This window comes from Sus scrofa, chromosome 1 (assembly GCF_054392235.1).
Source record: "Sus scrofa isolate SSC_HxYL_T2T_F1_AM1 chromosome 1, Sscrofa_HxYL_maternal_Yorkshire_Landrace_v2.0, whole genome shotgun sequence".
NCBI classification, from domain to species: domain Eukaryota; kingdom Metazoa; phylum Chordata; class Mammalia; order Artiodactyla; family Suidae; genus Sus; species Sus scrofa.
Genome location: NC_139383.1, coordinates 28252746 through 28280256, shown reverse-complemented (window position 1 = coordinate 28280256; position 27511 = coordinate 28252746). Strand labels below are relative to the sequence as shown.

The 27511-nt window shown below is 35.5% G+C and overlaps 1 protein-coding gene and 1 long non-coding RNA gene across 12 annotated transcripts in view; one reads left to right on the top strand and one right to left on the bottom strand.

The window, feature by feature from the left end:
- The window catches only part of PDE7B (phosphodiesterase 7B), a 608116-nt gene that overhangs the window by 326072 nt on the left and 254533 nt on the right, over positions 1 to 27511 (top strand). The window lies entirely within an intron of this gene.
- Positions 6546 to 10343, bottom strand: LOC106504354 (uncharacterized). The gene is made up of 2 exons (XR_002342737.2): positions 10157 to 10343; positions 6546 to 9487 (listed from the first exon to the last, which is right to left on the bottom strand). It is a non-coding gene; the product is annotated as an uncharacterized LOC106504354 (long non-coding RNA).

Below are 27511 nucleotides of genomic sequence, written 5' to 3'. Positions count from 1 at the left end.
AAACAATGATAATACAAGTTTCAGAATGTGTGTTTCCCACGATGGAGGGAGATGTGAGTGTGGAAAAAAGCATAAGGGATCTCAAAGATGTGGTGCTGTGATGTTCTATTTCCTATGCTTATGGTGGGTACAGGGTCCTCTATTATCATTCTTTAAATTGTACATAAATATTGATACACTCCTCTCTGTGTATGATACTTCATAGTGTGTATTATTTTTCCATATTTATATTTTTATTTTAGCGCTATAGTTTTTTTTACCTGCCCTCTGGAGTTGCTATGGGAAATGAAGTGTCTGGGCAACAGGGGCCAGTGATTAGGTGGAGTACAGAGCCCATGGCTGCTGGGGACAAGAATGTAAGGTCCAGCATCTAAAAGTCAGCAGCTGCAGCATTGGGATCCTTAACAAACATGCAGATGTGATCTTAAGGAGTGGTTCTGGGTACAGAAGACCAAACGTAGCACTCCATCTGCTTACATACATCAGAAGCGACCAGTTATTATTGTAGTAACATCCTCAGCTACTTACATAAGTCAGAGAACATTCCTGTTGCTTGCAACCCAAATCCCTGGTTGGCATATTACTTTTGAGCTGTCTATGGGAACAGGTGAGGATGTTCAGTATCACCATTAGAAGTACATGCTTGAAATTTAGGAATGCTACCTGAATTTGACACACAAATGTTGTCAATGCACTGTCAAAACTCTGACTACAGATGCTTTCATACCAGGGAGAGTGTGAAGTATAAACCTCAAAGAGGACCCATTGCCACATCTATCAGGGATCCAACTTCTCATCTTTTGGTACCTTCTGCTGAGATGACATCAAGGCAATCTTGGCACCCAGGGGTCCCACTCTTGTACAAATCAAGTCACTACTTCAGGAACACAGGTACTGCCTGTGGATACACTTGAATATTCACTAACTGTATTTATTTATTTATTTATTTATTTTTGTCTTTTTGCCTTTCTGCCTTTTTTTCTAGGGCTGCTCGCAGGGCATATGGAGATTCCCAGGCTAGGGGTCGAATCAGGGCTGCAGCTGCCAGCCTACGCCAGAGCCACAGCAACGCGGGATCCGAGCCGTGTCTGCAACCTACACCACAGCTCACGGCAACGCTGGATCCTTAACCCACTGAGCAAGGCCAGGGATTGAACCTGCAACCTCATTGTTCCTAGTCGGACTCGTTAACCACTGCGCCATGATGGGAACTCCCTAACTGTACTTTTAAACATTCTTTGAATACCCAACTTCTTTAAGTCAAGGGTATAATTTCATGATATGAAGAACATTTTTCTATGAGTGATCCCATACTTTTAAAACATATCAGTTTACTACTGTGTATAATTAACCTACCTTCTTGTGTCAGAAGCATGACTAAGAAAGAGTTAAAAAAACAGGTTATTAACTAATAACTTAGTATATAATTACATAATGTAATTATATAGTTGAAGCACAAAGCTCTACCCTGTATATTTAAATCTATACACAGGAGGAAAAAAAAATATTTGAAATGTTAGAATAAAAGGAAAAAGCAAAAACACTTGACTATGAAAAAGGATTCCATAATTACAGTGAACATCTCATTAAACATAGTCTTTGTTTGCAAGAAGGCTGGAGAGCTTTAATTAAGTCATAAGCTGTCCCTATGAGTAATTAGCTGTGGCAGGAAAATTCTAGGTGGTCTATTAAATCCCCATACCCACAGCTGTTCACAGGGAAATACAAGCAAGCCCAACAAGTGCTCTGATTTTGGAAGGGTGGTGAATTTTTCTCCAATTGGATGGTCTTGTCCCACCATAGGTCATACACACGAAGAGTTGGGATTTTTAAAAAGTAAAATATTTTGTGAATAATTTTATATTAATTCTATGTTGAAATGATAATTTTTGACTGTTAGAAATATTTGGCTACTATAAATTTTTAAATTTCATATGTGGCTCAGATTTGTAGTTTGTATATATTTATATTAAATGGTCCTTGGGATTTGTGGATGGAGAGCACAAATATTTTTAAAAAGAGATCAGAGAGTCTGAGAGCTATAGAATTTCTGACTAGAAGAGACCTTCAGAAATGAATAATGTAGGAGTTCCCTGGTGGCTCAGTGGGTTAAAGATCTGGCAATTGTTACTGCTGTGGCATGGGTTTCATCCCTTGCTGCAGGCACAACCAAAAAAAAAGAAAAAAAAAAGTGAATGGTGTAAAAATGTTTATATATTCTCAACGTAGCCCCCCACTTTCCACCACACACACACACTCACACGCACACACATTTCCATGCATCTAAAACTGACTAGTTTGAATGAGATATGTTGTAAAAGAGAAGAATCACCTATCCAGTGTTTCTAAACATTCTATTAGCACATAAGTTGGAGAGTTAGAGTAAGAACATAAAGAAGAAACTGAGAGAACAGGCAAGAGAGATCACTGCTGGAGACTAGAAGGCAAAGTAGAAGGGCTTCTTGGGTAAGAAAAATTGAGCAAAAGCCGAAGGAAGGAAAAGTAACCATGGGTCTTTAGAATAGTGACAAATGTGCTATTGATAATAACAATATTTTAAAATAGCTTTTAGATTACAATGCTTTCTTCTAAGTCATTGTTTTATTTCATCATCGTAGACATTTGTTTTTTCATTCCCATTTTACAGATAAGAAATTGAGCCCCAAATTAATTCACATTATTTATTATTCTTGGCACCATTTAAGGCAAGGAAACAGATATGCAAGCCTCCTTCACGATCCTATTTGCATTATGTGAGTGATGAGCTTGTCAGCTTCTTAAAACTGTAAATTCCTGGGTGACAATGACTGTTTTACTTTCTTTTCTCTGTAACCCATCCATCATTGGCACAGTGATTGACATAAAGTTTTCCAGAAATGTAGAATTGAGAGGAATAGAGCGTTAGCCAGAGATCTGCCTTCCTGAGACATGGAATCATATAGCAAGTAGCCTTTTGGACTGGTTTATTTCACTCTGTATGTTTTTATTAAGATCCATCCAATTTTTACTTCCATCAGCATACTTTTTTTTTTTTGCTGATTATCATTCCAATTTTGGATATACCAAAATTTAATTATTCATTCCCAGGGTGATGGACATTTGGGATTTTGTCTGTTACGAATAAAGCTGCATTGTACAGGTCTTGGTGTGGATGTATGTTTTCACTTCTCCTGGATAAACACCTAGGAGTGGTCATAGGGTGGGTACATATTTACATTTATAAGAAGCTGAACTGTTTTCCAAAGTCGCTATAACTCTTAGCATTCCGATCAGCAATATCTGAGAATTCCAAGTGCTCCACATTCTTGCCAATACTTGACATCATTCATCTTTTTAATTTTAGCCATTCATGTCGGTGTGTTAGAAGATGTATTTCATTGTGGTTTTAATTGGCATTTACTTGGAAATGTCACTAATAGATCTCTTTTGGCATGATTTGCATATAGTACAATGATCTTACATGGTAAAGTTGGATAAGCTCACAAATGCCCACTTCTTATGTAACTTCCACCAGGTCAAGATATAGAAATTGCCAGTCCTCCAGGAATTCCCTGGTACCCTTGTCCTGTCAGTCTCCTCCCACCACACACAACCATCGTTGTGAATTTTTTCCATCATAGATTATTTTTGCATGTTATAGAACTTCATATATATGAAGTCATGCAGAACTATATTTATGGCCAGCTTCTTTCACCCAGCCTGTTGTGTTTGGAAGGGCATCCAAGTTGCAACAAGTATCTGTTGTACATTTCCTTTTGTTGCTGAGAAGCATTCCTTTGTATGGATAGACCACACTTTGTTTATCCATTCTCTTGTTGGTAGACATTTTTGTTGTTCCCAGATTGTGTCTACCATGAATAAAATGCCTATAAATATTTTTGTTCCAGCAGTTTTGTGAAGACATTTTTTATTTCTCTTGAGTAAAGAGTTAGGAGTGCCTTCCTGGATCGTAAAGTAGGTATATGTTTACCTTTATAAGAAGTTGCCAAGTTGTTTCTCAAAGTGGCTTTCCCACTCTGCATGTCCACCCACAAAGTATGAGTTTCAGTTGTTCCACATCCTTTCCAATTTTTTTTTCATTTTTTTTAACTTTAGCCATTCTAATGGGTGTGTGGTGATATCTCATTGTGGTAATACCACATTTCCCTGATGACTAACCATGTGCTCTTTGCCCATCTGTATATTCTCCTTTATGAAGTGTCTGCTCAAGTATTTTGTCTTTTCTTATTGTTATCTTTTTATTGCTGAACTGTAGTCAATTTAATGAGTTGTAATTTTTTGGTGTATATTTTGCATACAACCCCTTTGTCATATATATGTTTCTCTGTGTGTGTGTGTCTTGGGAGAAGTTTAATAAAATATATATAAAATGTAATATAGTATATATTACTCATATATCTTCATAATGTATTTAAATATGTGTAATTTATAATACACTTTATATTTTAATGAATATATTTTATAAAAGGCAAATATATGTCTGATGAACAAATGTTTTAATTTGATGAAGTCTCATTTATCAAAAATGCTTTTATAGTTAGTCCTTTTTCTACTGTAAGAAATCTTTGCCTACTCTAAGGTTGCAAAAATATTCAGTGTTTTCTTCCAGAAGTTTTTAGTTTTAACTTTTACATTAGGTGTAAAATATATAAAATTATTTTTCTTATGTGTATGATATAATAATACTATACTGTCATGATTATTGAAGTTTTATAGAAAATCTTAAAATTGTGTAATCCCACAATGTTTTTCTTTTTCAAGATTGTTTTGGCTATTCTGGATCATTCACATTTTGACATATATTTTAGGATTAACTTGTAAATTCTTACAAAAGTCTGCAGGGAATTTTTTTAACCTCGTGTTTTTGTGCTTCAGTTTTGCGTGGTTTTTATTTTCCAATTTTCATTGTCATTTATTTTTCCCTTTGCTGTGTGAAATCTGTTGCTGAACCCCACCAGATAAATTTTTCGTTTAGGATATTAAAATTTTCAATTCTAAAGGTTTCATTTGGTTGTGTTTTACAGTTTCCAGTTTTCCATTGAGATTTGTCATCTGTTTACTCATTATTTTGATCTTTTTCCTTTGAATCCTTAAGCATGTTGAAAATAGATATTTTATTACTTTTTTTTTTTTTTTAACACGGTGAACTCGTAGGCTGGGCTCTTTATGGCTTCTGCTGGAAATAGATTGGCTTCTCCTCGCTAGAGATTATTATGGCATCTGCTTTCAAAAGAGATTACTGTTCACTCAATTGGATAAAAACGATTGTACCTACTAAGAGGAAAAGTTTATTGCACAAACCATCCATTCAAGGCCAAAGCCTTCAAGGTTGAGTAAGATTGAGATATATAAAAGAGGCAGTGTTGGGGTACTAGTTTGCTGATTTCAACATCTTTGTCATTTCAGTTCTGCCTCCATTGACTTTTTTCCTGGCTGCAAGTTAAATTTTCCTATTCCTCGGCACATTTAGTGTATTTTCGGTATGCTGGATTTTGTGAATTCTGATTTACTGAGAATCTGAATTTTGTTGTCTTCCTTTAATGATTATTGACTTTTGTTCTGTAGAAAGTTAAGTAGTTTACGAATCAGTTGACTTTTTCAGGGCTTGTTATTGAGATTTGCTAGGGCAGATTTTTTGTAGTCCTTACTCTATGACTAGAATGACTTTCCTCCCGAAGTATGGTTATTTTCAGATCTCAATTGCATGTCCAGTTGCAACTCCAGTGGGTCAGAACTCCTCCCACCCCCAGCTCTGTGTACCTCTGCTATTTTCCTTCCACTCCCATCTCTACTCTAATTCCACTCTGCTCTACCTCACAGATCCTACCCTGGGCAGGAACAGGTTAGTATTTGGCCAAAATCATAAAGGGAACTTCATGCAGATTGCTGTCATTCTTCTCCATGCAGTTCCAGTTTTCTTTCCAGGAGTCTGCTCCAAAATTCTAGTCACTCCATCAACCCCAAACTCAAGTATCTGCCTCCTTAGCTCGGCAAGACCACTGTTCAAGGCTTTGGCTCCACCTCCTTGTGCCTGTGCAGGGATCTGGGATAATTAGGGCTCTCTTACCATGTGATTCCTCACCCTTAGAGACCACAGTTCTGAGCTAAGTGTCTTCCAGTTTCAGAAAGCAGTTGCTTCAAATGTTTTGCCATCTTTCCATTGTTTATGGCCAGATGAGTTCATCACCCCTGGTTCCTTCATTTTATGGCTGGGAAGGCAAGATACCCATTTTATTTTTTATGAATATGAAAAAAAAAAAAAACACAACATGTTAACATGCCTTAGGCCTCAGACATTTTCTTCTTTTTTCACATTTGATGTCATCTGTGAAACCAGAGTTCCAATTTTGTTCCTTTACTGCTACTAGTATATGTGCAGCTATAAAGCAAGGTGAAAAGTATCTGCAATGATAACATATGTCCTGTTAAAGTTTATATTCCTGTAGGATGTAATTCTGTGTCAGGATGTATTTTATAAGGGGACTTTGAAAAATATTTGAAATTTCAATTTTATTTGAAGCAAATTTTTTTTTTATCCTAGACAGTTTTTATGTATGATTTATAGAGATGCCACAAAGGTATTTTTTAAGACAGAAGTACAATATCTATGGCATTTAAGGCATTTCATGTCTTCTTGAGTAGAGCATAAGGACAGAGGCCTATCATGTTTGAAATATAGCATCTAACATTTTATAATGAATGAAATGTTCCCAATCATATCATTATGAGTCTGCTGGTATGTTTTAACATGTGGATCGTTTTGTGATATGTTTATTTCCTCTATGGTCTTATGGGAACTTTTAAAAACTTAACTGCCTTTTATACTAATTTAAAACACTCCTCAAATTATTATTCCTAATAGGGGGAAATATGAAAGATCAAGATATCATATCACTTTTTCAGGTCAACAGCATGTGGGAGTCATTCTCCAGGGTAAATGTGTGTTCAGCTTGTGGAAAGAATCACAAATGTCTTCTCAAAATAAAAGAACTCCTCTGGCTATAATATGAGAGGATAACAATCCAAGCCAATCTTTCCACTTGTGCTACCGAATGCCTCCTTTTTTGTGAAAGTCTCTTACTTCGGTTTCAATTAGAAATTAAGGGCAGCAAATAATGAACTCTTTGTTCCTTTTGACTTAAACAAGGAATCTTTTCCGAGGCTCACCTAAGGATCCAGTCTTCCAGATGTTCATCTGTAACTCTCTGGCTTATGATGACTTTTTGAATCTTAATAAGAGAAAAAAAAAAATCTAAGCTACAGCCACCTAATAAAATCTTATTAAAATTTTGTAACTTATACACTTAAGTAATCATGTCCATGCTGTGAGTTGCTCTGTCATTCCCTACAACTACTTATAGAGTTATTCTTTACTCAACATGACCGTAGCACATCCCAGCTGTGATTGCATAAGCCCCATTAGAGTACTTGTGTTGTGTTTACTACATAGGTGGTCTTTAAGCAAAACACACTGTATTTTGTTTTTCCTAATATTTTGATATGCACTTCACAGTAGGAAGTAATTCCAGAAACCAAAGATCCAAGTTTAAATTCAAACACTGCCACTTAATAACTAAATGACCTTGAGCAAACTATTTAACCTTTTCTTGACTCACTTTATATGTTAAGTGGTTATTATGACAGTACTTGCCTCACAAGAGAGTTGTGAAAATTAAAGAAATTAATACAAGTCACAATAGTACCTGGTGTAGGGAGTTCCCGTTGTGGCTCATCAGGTTAAGGACCTGACATAGTGTCCATGAGGATGTGGGTTTGATTCCTGGCCTCACTCAATGAGTTAAGGACCCAGTTGCTGCAAGCTGTAGTGTAGGTCACAGATATGGCTTAGATCCAGCGTTGCCATGATTGTGGCACAGGCCGGCAGCTGCAGCTCTGATTCAGCCCCTCACCTGTGAATTTCCATATGCTGCAGGTATGGCAGTAAAAAGAGAAAAAAGTAGTGCCTGGCATGTTTTAAGCACTCAGTAAAACGTACCTATTGTTGTATCATCCTCATCATCTTTATTACTATTTAAAAGCTCATTAAAATTAGGTTGTCTTTACAACAGATTTTTCAAGTAAATATTTTTATCTTTATTTTATAATAAGAAAACCAAACTTAGCTGTAGGTCTTCTAACTCTAAAAGGCTGTATTTTTGTCTCAATTTTCCTTGGTAACATAAGAAATTCAGCCATTTTTCATTTTGGTGATGAGCCTTTGCTAAGTTTAGCATGGTCATCTACTTAAATAATAATTTCATAAGGATATTTTTAGTGTCAGCCAAAAGTTTCCTTGATAGAGAGTTCAAGATTATGATGCATTTCCACTAATAGACAATGTGACTGTACCTCCCCATTACAGTTAGAATACAGAACTGTTTGTTTACCATAATAGACAAAAGCAAGTTAAAGGTGTAGCACCTTAACTGGAACACAGTGTGGCAGTTTCCTATCCATGCACCCTCTTCCTTCTAAATAAATGTATCTGTATTTTTGATCTGTCACTCTATTGAGAATTTGTTTCTTTGATCTAGTTTTCAGCTCCCAGCTCTTCTAATGCAGACAGTTTTCCTTTAAAACCATCTGTGGCTTGACCTCCAGCAAGTCTAGTCTGTCTCCAGGACTATTTTTATGTGTTGTCCTTGTATTAGGCTCCTTAAGCATTTTTCCATTCCCATAGCAAGACTCCACTAGTTTAGCAATATTTCAGAAGGAGGTTCACCTAAATATCAGTAACTACACTTATCAACCCATAGAAAAATAATCACAGCAATGAAGTTCTTTTGGCATCCACTAAGTACCAGTTTAGACTGAGTCTATGGTTTAGGTTACTTTCCACTTCTTCCATGATCTAAACACAACCTAGTAAAAGAAAGGCCTTTGAAGTGAGAGCTGGTTGACCATTTCCTGCAAAGAGTGTCCAATCCAGTTGAAAATGTCTTGGAAACGTCTCCAGCTCCATCAGCAAGTGCTGAGGGGTGACGTCACTGTGGGATTTCTACCGAACTTTATGTTCCGATAAACAATGTGGTGCTGGTAGTTGCCACCAGCGAATTCTTTTTCTCTTGGGAGGAACCAGCAAAGTTCCTAATTCCTTTTTAAGCTTCGTTTAAAGAGCAACAGAGGGTAAGATAGAAAGAGCCTGGGGGTGGTCAAACACCAAGGAGGACCACCTATTAAAATCAGGGAGTGCTGAGGACAGCATTTTGATTTGGTTTCACTCCTCTTTGAGTACAAGTAAGTAAAGAAATGGAGTTTCATTGAAAATAAGCTGTTTCCAACTAACCACTGCTTGTCTCCTGTTTCAGTCTCCATGCTAACACTCTGTGGCAGAATCCAGATGGCAAAGGTTATCTTGGAATTAACACTTCGTAGATGAATGGATGTATTCAGGAGGCTGGTGGGGTGACATAGTGGTGGTGAAAGCTCATCCAGAGGCAACAATAACAATGAAAGAACCCAACAGGCGGTTTTGCAAGCTTTACTCCTGAACAAAAGCCAAGAGAACATATTGCTTGTCACCAAACTAGGAATAAAAATAATACTAGAATTTTTACAGAAATGAGCACATGAAAATTCCCTATTTATTAAGCTGTTTCCACTATGATATATTCTCTTACATTGAAATTTCCACAACAGAATGCATTCCATCATCTGAGTACTCTGAGTATTTATATTTTTATTTTTCAAGGAAAACTACTTAAGTAATTGTTTGTAGAATGGTATTTTCATTTTCTTCAAGAAGCAAGGCTAATATGCCAATAAAAAGAAATAAAATATAGTTTACAACTTTATTCAAAAAGAAAATGTTCCATCAGAGAATGTTCTAAAAACCATTCTTATTTGTAAGTTGTGAGGATTTCAGAATTTAGAAGAATATTATGAAAACCCAAATATCAAACACCAGAGTCTCTTTCTAACCTGTTCTCTATACCGCTTCCTACTGTTACAAAGAGAAAAAGCTTCAAATTCCCCTTTAAGGCGCATTGTAACCTCTAATTGCAATATTCATTCCCTCTCTTATCCTTCCCAAAAGCATCCCCAAAACAATGAAAAATAAAATCTAGTGAGTCAGATTCAGCAGAATAGCCAGTTTACTGCCTTCTCCCTCCTATAATTCAATATCCATGAAATGAGCATTAGCATTAGAACTCACCATATAAGGTAAATCTTTTCACTATATAAGGTACATCTGGAATTTAAGTTCTTCCTAGCTAACATTGTTCATTCTAATTCCTATTTCCATTTCCTCTTCAAAAGACTGCCAGCCTCAAGATCTCTCACATCGAAGTCTTTATTTCCTCATATACGACACTGGAGAATGTAAGAGAAAACACAAGTCCAGAGCGGTGTTTTTATGAGTCAGTGAGATGCTCCTGGGTCCCAAATGGCATGGGAACCAGGGAATCATTTTGAGCTACAAGGTTCAATAGTGAAACTCTATAGCTTTCTTGGCCCTTAAAAACCAGGTCACAGCTGCCTGGCTTCCTAATTTGGTTTGATGTGCTGTGAATTCCCAAGGGGATAAGTCATTCTCTTATTCATATGTAAGTACAGGAACCATTCCAAAAAAAGAAAAAAAAAAAATCAGACGGAGTTCATCTGTGACTGTAAATGCTCTCCACCACCCCACTATACAGATCATCTCGAGGTGACTCTCAGTATTTATCATATTGGAGAGGAATTACATGGCATTTTCATCCTTTGAGATATATAACTTTATTACTGTGAATATTCACTAAGATAGTATTCCCAGAAGATTTCTTTTCATGCTTTAAGAATGTTTCACTGAAAATGGACATCTGTTATAAAACACCAAATGTGAAGGGAATCATATAGCGAGAAAATGAAAGTAGAAAAATTAATTACAGAAATGTCATAACAAAGGGAGTCTTATGTCAAGTCTATGAAATAGCATTATTATATATTTTCTTGTTACCTAACTAACCTCAAAGGAGACCATAAATCACCTTGCTTTATGAGATTTGTTGAGGCAGAAATATCTTTCCTCTTGGTCATCAAAGTAAGGTGTAGTATGATTTTACACGTTGTTCCATCTCAGAATTTGGCTGTGTTCTATCTCTGTGATTTCCCAGAGCCAACCACTTCAGGTTGTTTGAGTCTCTGCCAGTGGCTGTGACACAGATGCTTTTAATAAAAGGAGGCAGCCACCTTCTGGAAAATCTCTTGGCTTTACTAGAACTTTTAAGAGATATCAATCCTGTTTTATTAGTGTTTGTTTAAAAAAGAAAGAAAAGAAACAAAAGTAGCCAACAGTCTTGTAGCCTGCTTTGTGTTCCTTCTTTAACTGTGCAGAATAGAACATTTCTCATGAAAAGAGTTCATGCAATTCCACAACTGTATGTTGAGTGCTGACCATGTGCCAAACTCCACTCTAGACATGGTAGACACCAAGATGTGTGACCAGTTTTGGAGGAGCTACACAGATACAATATTACTTTCTAAAAAACTGAATCAAATAATCAAAAGTAATCTCTGAGATGTATGGAGATATTTGTATAGAATTATTTATTTAGTGTCATATTTGGTAGAATATTTAAAGATACATAAAATTGAGGTCGGGTGACTTTATTATATGTGAAATAACATAATATGCAGTAAGCAAAACTTCACAAGCAATGAGAAAGCGGTGGCTCATTCAATAAATGGTATAGGAGAAACTATTTAGAAAAAAATGTAAATTATACCAACTTCAAGCACAACACCAAAAACTTATATTAGTAGTTGATTGTACATATTAAGAACCCTATAAGTAGAAGAAAATACCATCATATGTACGACATGGTCTTAGGATCGGGAAGGAGTTTCCAGGTATAAAAGTTATGGGGGAGAGACCAAATGTCAAATTTGACAGCATAAAAATGTAGAATTATGTACAGAAATTTTGTAAAATTAAGACACAAGTGTCACACTTGATAAAAATACATGCAACATATTAAAACAAATTAATACCCTTAATAATCAAAGACTTTTTATGAATCAACTAATATTACTAACCACGCAGTGGAAAAATAGTGGTTAGAAATACACATTGAAAGAAGTTTAAAGACGTGATGGATAGGAACATACATTAAACTTGATTAGTAATCAAAGAAATCTAAATAAGACAATAATAGTAAATGTTTGCTTATCAAATTGATAATTTTTAAAAGATATGTAATGATTAATCCTAGGAAGGTACGCAGGCAACCTCATTCGATTCTAGTTGACACTATAATAAATTTTCTGGAAATTGTTTGACAGTAAGTATTAAAAAATTTTTTTAATTATATTCTTCTTCGATTCAATAATACCAGTTATAGGAAAGTGTCAATAAGACATTTATGTAATTAATTATGTATTAATTAATACATTAATCACAGTGTTCTTTATTATTTAAAAAATTGGAGACAACTTAATTGTTCCGTTATAAAGAAATGAAGACATTGGAAGTTATTCAAAGGATGAAATTTTCTTCAAATAACTTAATAATAGGAGGGAAAGCTCTTGAGACATTATGCACAAAGTCTTAGGTACACTAAAATAATTTTTAAGTGCATATATTTTTTCAAACTTAAAATTAATTAAACATTTACAGTGTGACAGGCCAATGTTCTAAGTGTTTTATGGACTTTATCTCCTTTTTCAACTTTTTCCCCCCAATTTATTTACTTAATTATTTATTTTTGAAGATTAGTTGATTTACAGTATTATATTAGTTGCAGGTGCACAGTATAGTGATTCAAATTTTTATAGATTATACTCCATTTAAAGTTATTATAAAATATTAGCTATATTCCCTGTGTTGTACAATATATCCTTGTAGCCTATTTATTTTGTGCATAGTAGTTTGTGCTTCTTAGTCTCCTACCCCTGTCTTGCCTCTCCTCCTTTCCTCTCCCCCAAATACCTAGTTTGTTCTCTATATCCAAGTCTGTTTCCGTTTTGTTACATTCGGTCATTTTATTTTTTAGATTCCATGTGGATTCCATTCCATCTTTTTAGATTCCAAGATAGGAAACAGTATTCGTTTTTCTCTGACTTGTTTCATAAGCATAATACATTACCTCCAGGTCCATTCTTATTGCTGCAAATGGCAAAATTTTGTTCTCTTTTATAGCTGAGTAATACTTCATTGTTTACCACATCTTTTTTATCTATTCATCTGTTGATGGACACTGAGGTTGCTTCCATATCTCGACTATTGTAAATGATGCTGCTATGAACACTGAAATGCATGTATCTTTTTAGAATGAGTGTCCTTGTTTTCTTCAGATATGTATTCAGGAGTGGAATTGCTGGATCATATGTAGTTCTATTTTTAGTTTTTTTAAAAGAATTTCCACACTTTTTTCTGTAATGGCTGCACTGATTTACAAGAGTATACCGTTCCCTTATCTCCGCATCCTTGCCAACATTTGCTATTTTTTAGACTTTTTGATGATACCCATTTTGACATGTGTAAGGTAATATCTCATTGTGATTTTGATTTGCGTTTCTCTGACCATTAGCAATGTTACACTCTTTTCATGTGCCTGTGGGCCATCTGTATGTCTACTTTGGAAAACATTCTGTTATCTTCTGCCCTTTTTTAAACCATGTTGTTTGCTTTTTTAATGTTGAGTTGTAAAAGCTATTTATATATTTGGGGTATTAAGCCCTTGTCAGCTGTATCATTTGCAAATATTTTCTTTCATTGAGTAGGTTGTCTTTTTGGTTTGTTGATGGTTTCCTTTTCTGTGCAAAGGCTTTTAAGTTTAATTCAGTTCTATTTATTTATTTTTGCTTTTATTTCCTTTGCCTTAGAAAACAAATCCAAAAAACAATTGCAATAATTTGTGTCAAAGAATGATGTTCCTATGTTTTCTTCTAAGAGTTTTACGGGTTTTTGTCTTACTTTTAGGTCTTTAATCCATTTTGAGTTTATTTTTGTATATGGTGCAAGAAAATGTTCTATTTTCATTCTTTTATATGTAGCTGCCCAGTTTTCCCAGCACCACTTATTGAAGAAACTGTCTTTTCTCCATTCTATGTTCTTACCTCTTTTGTCATGGATTAATTGACCATAAGTGTCTGGATTTATTTCTGGACTTTCTATTCTGTTCCATTGATCTTCTGTTTTTGTGACAGTAACATACCATTTTTATTACGGTAACTTTGTTGTATTCCTTGAAGTCAGAGAGCATACCTTCAGCTTTTTTTTTTCTCAGGAATTGCTTTGGCTATTTGGGATCTTTTGTGCTTCCATATACCTTTTAGGATTGTTGTTCTAGTTCTATGAAAAATGTCATAGGTATTTTGATAAGGATTGCATTAAAGATATAGATTGCTTTGGGTGGTATGGACATTTTTAAAGTATTTTCTCTTATAATCCTTGCACATGGAATGTATTTCCATTTCTTTGTATCATCTTCAATTTCTTTCATTAATGTTTTATAGTTTTCAGAGTAGGTCTTTTCACTGTTTGGTTAGGTTTATACACAGATTTTTATTCTTTTGATGCACTTTTAAATGGAATAGTTTAGTGCTAGAAAATCATATTTTTGTATATTAATCTTGTATCCTGAAAATCAGACACATTTCCTTTTTGTGTCCAGTTGTTGTAGCTAGGACTTCCAGTACTGTTTAATACAAGTGGTGAAAGTAGGCATCCTTTTCTTATTCCTGATTTTAGAGGGCCAGCTTTAAGACTTTCACAATTGAGTGTAATGTTAGCTATGAGTTTGTCATAAATACCCTTTGTTATGTTGAGATATGTTCCCATTTTCGCTCCAAAATATTTTGTTAGTAAAAGTTGTATATAAAATTTTTTTTTAAATTTAAAAAGAAGACAGATGTGATCATTACTATATAATGTATTGTAGGTATATGTATGGTTGTGCAATTTCTGATATCTCTACAAAATTAACCAGCCGTAATGGAGTTAAGAATTATAATAAATATATTCATATTTTTGTAATACTTCGAAGTATAAAATGCAGTATCATTTTTTAAGTGAGAAGAAAGCTTATAACAAAATAGACATAAGGGAGTTCCCGTCATGGCGCAGCAGAAATGAATCCGACTAAGAACCATGAGGTTACAGGTTCGATCCCTAGCCTTGCTCAGTGGGTTAAGGATCCGGCATTGCTGTGAGCTGTGGTATAGGTCACAGAAGTGGCTCAGATCTGGTGTTGCTGTGGCTCTGGCATAGGCTGGCAGCTGTAGCTCCGATTGGACCCCTAGCCTGGGAACCTCCATGTGCTGCAGGTGTGGCCCAAAAAATAAATAAATAAATAAGATGAAAGACAAAAAAAAAAAAAAAAAATAGACATTAAAATTACTTAAGAATCTATGCCTCAAGGATATTTTTATGAGGGTTTTATCATGAGTGGATGTTGTATTTTGTCAAAACCTTTTTCTGTCTATTGAGATGACGTGATTTTTATTCCTTTTGTTAATGTGTATCACATTGATTGATTTGAAGATATTAACCATCCTTGCATATCTGGAATAAATCCCACTTGATCATGGTGTAGATCCTTTTTATATGTTATTGGATTTGGTTTGCTAATGTTTTGTTGAGGATTTTTGCATCTATATTTGCAGTTTATTTCTTTTAAAATTCACAAAAATCCTGTGAAGTAGGTACGTATTTGTATTCTGATTTTTAAAATGGAAAAGCGGGAGTTCCCATCATGGCACAGCAAAAATGAACCCGACTAGGAACCATGAGGTTGTGGGTTCAATCCCTGGCCTCACTCAGTGGGTTAAGGATCCGGTGTTGCCGTGAGCTGTGGTATAGGTCGCAGACTCGGCTCATATCTGGTGTTGCCATGGCTGTGGTGTAGGCAGGCAGCTGTAACTCTGATTCAACCCCTGGTCTGGGAACTTTCATATGCCACGGGTGCGGCCCTAAAAAGCAAAAAAAAAAACAAACAAACAAACAGAAAAACAGGCACTTGCCTAAATCTTGCCCAAGATAAGCACTGTTAGAACAAATAAAGTGTGTATTCTCATACAGTTTACAATCTAAAAGAAAGGAGAACTATTATTCTTAAAGCTCTCAAAATAAATGTAAAATTATAGCAGTGATAATAACCAATGAAGAAGTCCATGCTAGAGGGATTGACCTGGTCTGAGAGTTGAAGGAATGCTTGCTTCAGAGGGAGATAATTGGGCTGCTAATTTAAGCAAGAGTAGAAGTTAACTGAAAAGAAAAGACAAGAATATTACAGGAGGAGGGAACAGCATGTGCAAAACTTTCTGGTAAGAAGGTGCATGCATTCTGAGAGAACTAATGAAACTAAGACATAGCTGGAGCAGAGGGACAGTAAGTGAGAACACAGTGTAAACAACCTTCTGAACACTACTGTGTAGTCCAGAGATGCTCTGTTTATAGATGACCATTCTCTGAGTCTGAGAAGCAACGTGATTTGTCTAAATTCACACTGTCTACTTGGTGATCATCTGAAATCAAACTCAGGTCTTCTGGTTGCAGGACCAGGAGCTGTTCCACAACATTGTGTTTGCTTAGAACAGTGCTTTTCAAACTTTTTGACTGGCAGCATCTTGTGCAAAATTTTAAATAAATGAAAGAGAGCAAAACATTGTAGAAATATAAATATAGTGCTTTTTTATTTCAAAGTATAACTTTTACTTATGAAGTCAGTTAGCTCCACCCTTCTGACCTAATCACTTCCCAGAAGTCCTACTTCGTAATACTATCATCTTTAAGGGTTAGACTTCAACATCTGAATTTGGGAGGGGGGTCACAAACATTCAGTCCATAGAAAATTGTTATAACGTTATGAAATGCTTAATATGTCATTTTAAAAACCTTCAGATTACCTAGCAAGGGGATATCTCACTCTCTGCCTCAGCTAGATATTCACATGAGTTTCCAGTTAAATATTTCATTGCTGACATCTATGGTTTTAAGCATGTATAATGTGATCTTGCATTGCCAAATTGAAATTGTTTTGTTTACCACAAAAAAATTAGCAAAGTATGCAGACCAGTGAGACTAATTTTTTGAGAGCTATTTCACCAGCAGAATTTTTTTTAAATGAACTCTTACCAGCATCTTACAACAAAATACCCAAGGAACTTCAAATCTGGAACTAATGCTGCATGTATTGACCCTAAAACAAGAACAAAACCCCTGCAATTTAAAGACAGCATTTTAATAAAATTTACAATTAAAATGATCTCAAAGCATTGCCTTGAAAGATCTTCTTAGCAATTATGTTTTCCTATAACACATGAATAAATTTTCAGAAATAGCTTTTATGCAAGGTACTAGACTTGCTATTTTTTTCTCCTGATACTCATTTTGCACCACCTGGATAGCTTTTTGAAAAAAAATTTTACTTTTATCTTTTTTTGCTATTTGGTTTGTTGTTACATTAAAAACCAGTTTACTCACTTAACCTAACCATTTCTACTATGGATAAGTTTTTGATGAAAGTTCATTAGTTTTTCTTCATAAACATACTGAACAAAAAGAAAAAGGGAAATCAACAGTAGTGATACTCTCAAAATATTGAATTTATAAATATTAATTGTAATCATAGTCTTTGAAGTTATCACTTCCATTGGATTCTTGTTCTTAGATTGTTCTCTGGATTATAACATCATTCTCTTGTTTGTTTTTCTCAATAGCAGCCTACTCATCTGATGTACTTGTTTTGTACAGTTTAATGAGCTTTTTATGGAGAAAAATGTCTTTTTTTTTTTTTTTTTTTTTTTTTTTGTCTTTTTGCCATTTCTTTGGGCCGCTCCCACGGCATATGGAGGTTCCCAGGCTAGGGGGTCTAATCAAAGCTGTAACCCCCGGCCTACACCAGAGCCACAGCAACGCGGGATCCGAGCTGTGTCTGCAACCTACACCACAGGTCACGGCAACACCAGATCCTTAACCCACTGAGCAAGGGCAGGGACCGAACCTGCAACCTCATGGTTCCTAGTCGGATGCGTTAACCACTGTGCCACGACAGGAACTCCTGGAGAAAAATGTTTTTCTTCCCATGTACAATATAATACTTTTTGTAATCCCTCCAATTTTTTTTATGGCATTTGTGCTAAATTAACCTTAAAGTCTTATTTTTATTTTAAGATGCTTTGTTTTAAAATAACATTGTAACGAACTATTGTGAAAAAATTTCACAGCCGAAAGTCCTATGAGGACATAAGCAGTTTTTATCACTATAATAAGTAAATGTTACAATTAATAACACTCAGTGCAATTTCCAGATGGCTGAGAGATTGATCTGCACCTTGCTTTCATTTGGGTCATGTTGTGGTGAACAGTGGTGAAAGAATCCATTGGTGCCAGTATATCAAATTGCTGTTTTATCTTTATGTTCTAATCCAATCCACTGTGACTTTCTTTTCAGATTTCTGTTCTTAAAAGGCAAATTATTTCTAATTTGTAAATTTTTGTTGCATTTTTTATTGAGGTCACATTGATTTATAACAATATATAAATTTCATGTATATAGCATTGTATTTCAACTTCTGTATACACTATAGCATGCTTATTACCAAAAATTTAGTTTCCATCAACCACCATACTACTGACCCCCTTTACTTATTTCTCCCTACCCTGCTTCTTCCCTTCTGGTTACCACTACCCTGTTCTTTATATCTCCATGTATGTTGTCATCTGTTTCATGTATTTTGTTTGTTTATATTCCACATATGAGTGAAATCATATAGTATTTATCTTTCTCCATCTGATTTATTTCACTTAGCATAAACTCTCAAGGTTCATCCATGTTGTCACAAATGGCAAGATTTCATTTTTTATGGCTAAGTAGTACTCCATGAGTATATATACCACATCTTCTTTATCTATTCATCTGTTGATGGGCACTTAGATTGTTTCCATATCTTATCTACTGTAAATAATATTGTGATGAATATAAGGGTGCACATATCTTTTCAATTCAGTGTTTTTGTATTCTTTGGATAAACACCCAAAAGTGGAATAGATAGATCATATGGTAGTTCTCGTCTTAATTTTTTGAGGAATCTCCATAATTCATGGTGGCTGCACCAATTTACATTCCCACCAACACATCTTCTTCAACCTCTGTTAATTCCTACATTAAAGGTAATGGTTACATTATTGTTTTTAAAAATTATAAATGTAAAAGTTGATTCAAGAGTATTTAAAATTACAATAAGATTATGGAAAGTACAAATTAAGACAAACAAGCACCTAGTCGTGCATAAAAGAGTTTAATCTGCAACTACACTGTCCACATGTGGCTGCTGAGCATTTGAAATATTGCTGGTCCAAATTAAAAATTTGCTGTAAAGTGAAAAATACACACCTAATTTTGAAGAGTTAGTGCAAAAAGTGTAAACTATTTCATAATTAAATTAATGCTGAAACAATATTTTAAATATCTTGGGTTAAATAAAACATGTAAATACAAGAACTTCCCTGTTTCCGTTTCCCTTTTGTTTTGGTCTTTGGTCCTATTTCCTTTTCATTTTTATAAAGCTACTAGAACATTTTAAGCTACATATGTGGCTTGAACTATATTTCTAATGGACAGCACTGGTATCTGATATGTCACTAATGTTCAGTCACTTATTCTGCCATGTAAGAGCATGTGTTGAACAAATGTGCCTGAATTTACCTAGCATTGAATTGAGTGAGGGACACAGAAGCTGTAACCTACCAGGTTAATTTCTTATGAGCATATACACATATAGACCTGCAGAACCATACATGCTCTGCAGTTAGAGACAAGGACGTCACTCATGAGAAATTCAAATACAAGGCCAGAAATGGCAGAAGACACTCTATTCCTGATCTCACCAGTAGCTCTGCCGTGGTCTATGTTTAATCAAAATTGTTTTTTAAAAAAAGTGTACTTGTGCAGGGTATTTTTATTACATTTTTAAGTACTTAAAGTATTTTAATTAAAGTTGTCAGATGCTTGATACCCTTCTTGAAAATACTTCTGAAAGTAGTTCCACAAAATCTATTTGAAAATTACTGCTTGTAGAAGAATCTTCATACATGGTTTGTTTTATTCGTCAAACATAAATATCAATCTGACTTGAACTTTGTTTCAGAGAGGAAATTATAAGAGAGAGCTTTGACTTAGATAGGTGGTCCTCAGACTCTTGTGTGCTTGATGTTTGGGCACTTACTACTAATGCAGAGATTGATCAGCAGATTTTGGGGAAGGTGTGGTAGGGATGATGCTAGGACCCGAAATATTAATAAGTTCCCTCTCTGACACTATGACCCTGCACCCACTGAGAAGCCCATTGAGGGCCAACGTGGCCAGCCATCATTGAGGTCAAAGTCATCTTTATCTTAAATATCTCTTGGAATGCTGCCTTTGAGGTCATTTAGCTGGATCCTCAAGTAGACATACTGCAAGGTCTTAGAAATGATGGCCAATGATTCTTACAAAAATAGCAACTGACATTCCATTTGTTGCTGTTCAGAGTAAATTATTTAGATATTTTAAATTTACTTGTGAATTTGGGGATCGAGTACACAAATCATAAATCCTGACGCATGTGTAAATACATAGTCATTGTGACATAATGCATGAAAAGGGTAGGACAGTGTTTGTCATGGAGAAAGTACTGCCTTCTCTCTTTGACCCTGTATGTGGGTGGGTAGGGGTATGTGTGTGTATGTTCACAAGAGGGGTACTTTGTCAATAATGCTGTTCTACCAGATGTGTATAGAAACTAAGAAGTTGTTTAATTGTGCACACAGGTTAATGGTTAATTAAATATGACTATCAAAACAGTCTCTGTCTTTCTGGGGTTTCTAAATCCTGTCGCTACGTGCCGTTTTAACTTCTGTCAGTGACCAAAAACCAAATTGCCAAAAGAAGCAAATTTCTATTCGCAAGAAGCAAGCTATTAGTAAGATGTTTTTTGAAATAGTGAATTGAATGTCAACACTGAGTATTTCTTAATAGACTAACAGAAGAGTCCCCATAAGGCAGTGAAATATCACATAAAACACACAAAAAACATAAACCAAAGCCAATATTTTGTTATCATTCCACCGAATTATATTACATCCAGATGGAAAACCTGGCCTTCCTTAGACTTTTCTTGACTTCAGTAGTTTGTGTGTGTCCATCAATTTAAAATAGAGTATATTTTTAATAGTCCCCTATCTCACTAAGGTAAAGTTTTAGTTCTAGACTGTTTCTCTAGGCTGCAATCTACAATACAGAGTGCTATAAAGAGTCACATTATATTTTTAAACAACTCGTTTCAGTACGTTTATATAAGTACAGTAATTCCTGTGGTTCATAAGCTTAGTCATGTTTATTTATACTGATCTTGGGAGGAGAAAATTTAGTTAACAGTATATTGAATATTTTTCTTAAGTGTAAAAGTTGGCAAGATGAGTGATATTTTACAAAATTACTGAGAAATTCCCTTTTGTTGAAGATACATGAATTCTTCCTATTAGAGTGCTGGTCAGTGCAATGTAACATTAAAATGCATTTTCCCAGCTAATTTCAACTATTTTCCTTAAATTAAAAATTATTATTTTGGTTCCATCCATGTTGATGCAAATGGCATTATTTTGTTCTGTTTTTATGGCCGAGTAATATTGCATTGTGTATATATACCACATCTTCCTAATCCAATCATCTGTCAATGGACATTTGGGGTGTTTCCATGTCTTGGCTATTGTGAATAGTGCTGCAGTGAACATGCGGGTGCATGTGTCTTTTTTAAGGAAAGTTTTGTCTGGATATATGCCCAAGAGAGGGATTGCTGGGTCATATGATAGTTCTATGCATAGTTTTCTAAGGTACCTACATACTGTTCTCCATAGTGGTTGTACCAGCTTAGATTCCCACTAACATTGCAGGAGGGTTCCCTTTTCTCCACATCCCCTCCAACATTTGTTATTTGTGGACTTGACTAGTAGTTGCCAAGGGGGAGGGGGAGGGAGTGAGATGGATTAGGAACTTGGGGTTAATAGATGCGGACTGTTGCCTTTGGAATGGATTAGCAATGAGATCCTGCTGTGTAGCACTGGGAACTATGTCTAGTCACTTATGAGGGAGCATGATAATGTGAGAAAAAAGAATGTATACATGTATGTGTAACTGAGTCACCATGCTGTACAGTAGAAAAAAATAATGCATTAGGGAGGTAAAAAAATACATTAAAAAATTATTCTTTTGGGAAAAAAAAATATGTAGGCACTAAAGGGCTTAACCCCTTAGAGAACAGTATCCTTTCTGTGTACTTGACTTACCTTGCTTGTGGCCAAGTCCATAAAATGGGGCATACAGTAATTATTGGAATAAAATCAAATAATTTTTGAGATTAAAGGATTATGAGTGGTAAGAAACCTGCCAGTGATCACAGAGCTGGACCTAGGACTCAGAATTCCCATCTTCCTGGAACCTGGGGCAGTTTAGAGGTCTGTTCCTTATTACTAGACTATGTTTGAAAGAAAATCACAAAAGAAAAATAAAATTAGGACTAGAGGAGTTGAGAAACCTCTATTCCAGCTCTTCTGTTTTCCCAATGAGGAAACTTAAGGCTCACAGAAGCTCCAGAATTTGCGCAGGATCAGAGCTGGCTCTAGAATCAGATCTCCTTACTCTTTGAAATGTGTCCTGCTTTGCACGCACTTCCCAAGGTGACATCAAAGGACACTAGTATCACCGTCACAGGAGTGCTTCCTAGATGTTTAAATTCCTGGGACCTCTTCTTTTTCTCTCTCATGGTAGAGCCCAGGACAACCCATTTTAGCAAACACATAAACAACTTTTATACCAAATACAGTTTGAGAATCAATACATCTTACATATCACATTTTTAAAGAAAAATGCAGAGTATTATCTTCAAATACAAAAAGTGTATACAATAAAATATATGTTGATGTTGGCAATTTGGAAAACTGATCCAAATTAGGAGAGATTAATGATGAGAGGAATTGGAGAAAGGTACATGAGCCAGCGAACTCTGCAGTGATCCTACATCACTGAGGTTAGATGGAGTAAGTTCGTCTTGGACTAAATGCACAGAAGTGGTTATGAATAAGTCATGTATGTGTATGTATATGGAGAATATGATATCAGTGGGTCTAGGAATCATTCTTGGAAGTGAGATAAAAATAAGATTACATGGAAGGGGATTCTTGTGAGATAAACTACTGTGTAATTGCCAAATTTTCATGCTAGTAGAAGCCTGGGGATTTTACAAGTGTTATTAGTAGTAAAATGAAAAACATAATAGCAAAAACAAATACATGTTTGTTATTTCTCTTTGTCAGAGATTTAATTCAACAGTTAATTGTGTTATCTAGGTCATGTCATGGATCCAAAGAGAAGAAATGTTTTCATCTTGTAATGAGCTTAAAAATCTAAATGAGTAATGAATCCTGACATAAAAATGTTGCTTGTAAGGCAGACAATGCAGATTATAGAAAGATGCACATTAACATGAAGATTTGTAGAAGAGAAAAATCACATATGGCTAATTCGGCAGTGTGGCATGAGGGGTGATAGACCAGGAAGGTGGTTTTCAAGCTGGATCTGGGGGGCAGGTGAAATTTATTCACATGCAATCATATATTGGTCTTGGTCACCTAAAAAGGCCATTTTTGCTGCTTAAAATTGTATTTTAAATTACAGCCATTTTAAATGATGTTGCCTCAAATAGAAAGTGTATCTTTTTATGGATTGAATTTATTTTTCAAAAACAAATAAAATTTCCTTATTTCTTTGGGTCAGGGGTAAGCAAAGAGACAAAAAGGATTTAGTTCAAAAAGTAAAAGTGGTAAACTAAAATCATCATGAAAATTGTTAGGTATTTAAAAACTTGTGATTGATTAGATTTTTGCCACTTATAAAAATTTGTAATAGCACATGTGATTTTTTTCATTGTATATTTAGTCATATATAACATTGGTTCCAAAGTATATCAGTGTGTGCTGATATGGAGAAAGAAGGTATTTAGTCTTGAAATTTCTGAACATGAGGCTTTTTTCTTTAATAAATCTAAACTTTAAAATGCTGACAGATCATACAAGTCATGTCTCTGGATTTACATGATAAGCAGAGGTCCGGAACTAAAACCAATCCCCGTACATTGGATCTGCTCTTTCCTAATGATTTTTTTGAATGCTGGTAACAAAATATGTGACGCATCTAGCCTGTGTTACACTCAGGCTAGAGTAAGTCTTTGATCTCCAGCAAGATAAAAACTCTGGTATCAAAAAGTGTCAAGGGTTTTTATTGTTTATTAGGCTGTTGTTTTGAATCCAAATTTTCTCCTACTTTGGACATATTCTTGGATTACTAGGTAGACTTTTGTGGGTGTTCCCTTTTGCTCTATTAGTATCATGTACACTTCTACCCCTGCTTCCTTCCTTCTTTCATTCAACCAACATTTAAGTAGGAGGTACTATGTAAGACACCAGGAAAGGAACTGAAAACAATGTAGGGGGCTTACCTGACTTTAACTCTAGGAAGTGCTATCAATATGATCAACATGTCTGTAGGTGTTTATCCTGGGTGCTACCAGGGTAGCTAGGAAAAAGGTGCTTGGCAGAACCTTGAGATCGAAGAAGCCTCCAGGAAGAGCAGGGAATTTCAAAGCTGTAATCTGAAAGATGGGTGAGGAGGAGTTCCTTGGTGAAGGTGGAGCCAGGGCCTCCAGGTGAGGCAGAGCAGTGAGGCTTTGGAAAGGTAAAGTCTAGAACAGGTGTGCAGTTGGGGAGCAAGGGGCTGTGGATGAGGGGCCTTGTGTTCCAGGCTAGGTTATGATGATGGGAAAAAATAGCCATGGAAGACTTTTAAGCAGAGAAGTGATGCACTCAGAGGCATAGCCCATTCTAGCTGCTATGTGACAATTAGAACAGAAGGAAATGACACTAGGAAAAGATTTATTAGGCAGCTGTGCAGAAATCTAAGCAAAACAGTGCTATGGGAACTGAGGTGTTGGCAGTGGGATAGGGAAATGTAGATGGATTTGAGAAGTACAAGGAAAAGGACTTAAAAATTCATTAAATTGTTTTGAGGCTGAGGGAGGGAAAGTGGGAGGCAGTGAGAAGAAAAGAGAAATGAAGACACCTAGGATTCTGGCTTGTGCAGCTGAGCTAGAAAATAAAGGAGAAATCAAAAATGTTATAAAATCATTTTCAAGATGTTCAGATTGCAGATATTTTAGTGGTGCATGCATGACAAAGACTTTAATATTCATATACATTATTATTCACCATAAAATTTCTGGGCTGCTTGAAGTTATATGTGCAAATGAAAGTTTGTATTATATTTCATTTTTTAAAAGTATCACTTTCCAGAACTCTTTGGCTTTATTATTCTGACCATCAAAATAATTTCCTTATGAGGAATCATTCTTGCCAACTCACCTAACCACTTATTTGAAACATCAGTTGTTAATAGGTTGGCTGATATTTTATCTTCCTTGAAGTTTGCCTTACATTAAAGGTTTTTACATTAAAGGTCAGAAAAGATGTTAATTTTCCTTTTTAGGAACTAAAGGACACATAAAGGCCCAAAATTTGAAAATAAAGAGTAGTAATCATTTCGCATAATTAACATATATGTCAAAGGTGTAGTTAACATGAAGATACTCAAAAATCAGATCTCGATTTTTAGAATTTTATTTTTAACTGAATTTTATAATTTTATGTCTTTATTCACCAATTTTAACTAAGTGCTCTCTTTAAAAAGATGTTCTTTATCTGATATGGATGATAGCATATGAAATACTGATGACACTGAGTATTATCCAACATCAAGGTCATCCATTTTGAAACAAGAAAGAGCTGCTCTTGGGGTTTAGATGAAGAAATGTTTCGGTAACAAAGGGCTCTAAAAGAATGTTGGCACAGGTCAACGTGAAAGGTATGAATGGTGGTGGGCCAGGAAAGCAACTGAATATTACTTCCTTGATTCCAAAAGTTTAGTAGTTTCATTTGTAATAAATGAGTAACAGTGATCAAACTTTTTTCCTGGAATAATAACAAAGTATATTACAGGAAGTATTACAAGAGAATGTGTCCTCTCTTAATCACTTCAAAATAAATAGCAGATTTCAACATGAAGTTCATAATTCCACAGTGAGTTTAGCACTGTGTACTACGTATTATTTTTTGGAACATTTTTGAGGTTTCAATTCCAGATATTAAACCCTTTGCAATAGGTGTGTAGCTGTGTGTATGGGGGTGATGGTCTGTGTAGAAACGTGCATGTATGTGTACAAAGAGAAATATACATCTAACTCAAAATCTTCCTAGAATAAGAATAGTAACAAGATTTTAAAAACAGATGCTTGTTAAATATTTTTCATTGCCATATTCATAAATATACACACAGAGTGTATTTCAGAGGCTGCATGGGAAATAAGTGGGATAAATAAATAAAACAGATCTGGACTCAAGCCTTAATCCAGATGGTCTAATAGACAAAGTAATTAAAGGTCAAGGAGGAAGTGGAAGGTGACTATAAGAACTACAGGCAATTCGGGGAAGAGAAAGGTTAACTTAGGCTCCAAAAAATCGGGAAAGCTTCGTAAAGGATGGCCATTTTATTTGGCTGTGAATAACAGGGCTAATTTGAATATATGGAGAAGGGCAGAGCGACACCGAAGTTAAAAAAAACCTCGAGAACAGCCAGATAACCACATAACTGTGGGGGTAGGTATCATAATGCTGTTAAGCCAGGAACATTATTGGTAACATCTGATGCTTAAGACAACCCTGTGAGGTGGAGGGGTTTTGATCACGTTCATTTAGGGAGGATGAAGCGCGTTTATAGAGTGTCTTGAGGTCCCATGGCTGGTAGAGCTGCTGGCCTCCAAAGCCCAGCTCTCTGTCGCCACTTCTTGACACTTCCTCAAAGATCTGCAGACATGAACTTGCAAGACAAACAAAGGAAACAGTAGATATTCACTTTCGTTGGAGGGCAAAATGAATTTCACAATGTCAGAGTGATGAGAAAGCCTTTTCCTTCTGTATTTGACCTGTGGAAGGCCAGAGTGTAAGGGTATAGCGGTCGGAGATGGTGTCCACTTCCTGTGTACCGGGCACTGTGCTAATAACCTTGTGTGTGTTATCTCACTTAATCTCCTAACAATTCTGTATTGTCTCCGGTTTTTTTAGGTAAGGAAACAGGCTTAGAGAGAAAAAGTAAACCAGTTTCCAAGGTCAGAGTGCTAGGAAATGGTGAAGCTGGTATTCAACTTCACCATCATGAGACTCCAGACAAAACCCTGGACTCTTAACCACTAAACTACAATGCACTAGAGAGCAGAGTTGTGTGATATACACCGCACACACACACACACACATTTCATACCTAACAGTGATATCCAGAAATGCGTGTTGACATGTCTGAATTTCATAGAATTTAACTGATGATCGCATTCCTTGGTATGTGCTATTTTCTTCATTCTGCCATGCATTAAGGAGTGTTTATTGGACATTTGCTTTATGCCAGATATTCTGCTAGATATCAGGATTCAAAGCTAAGACACAGCCCCT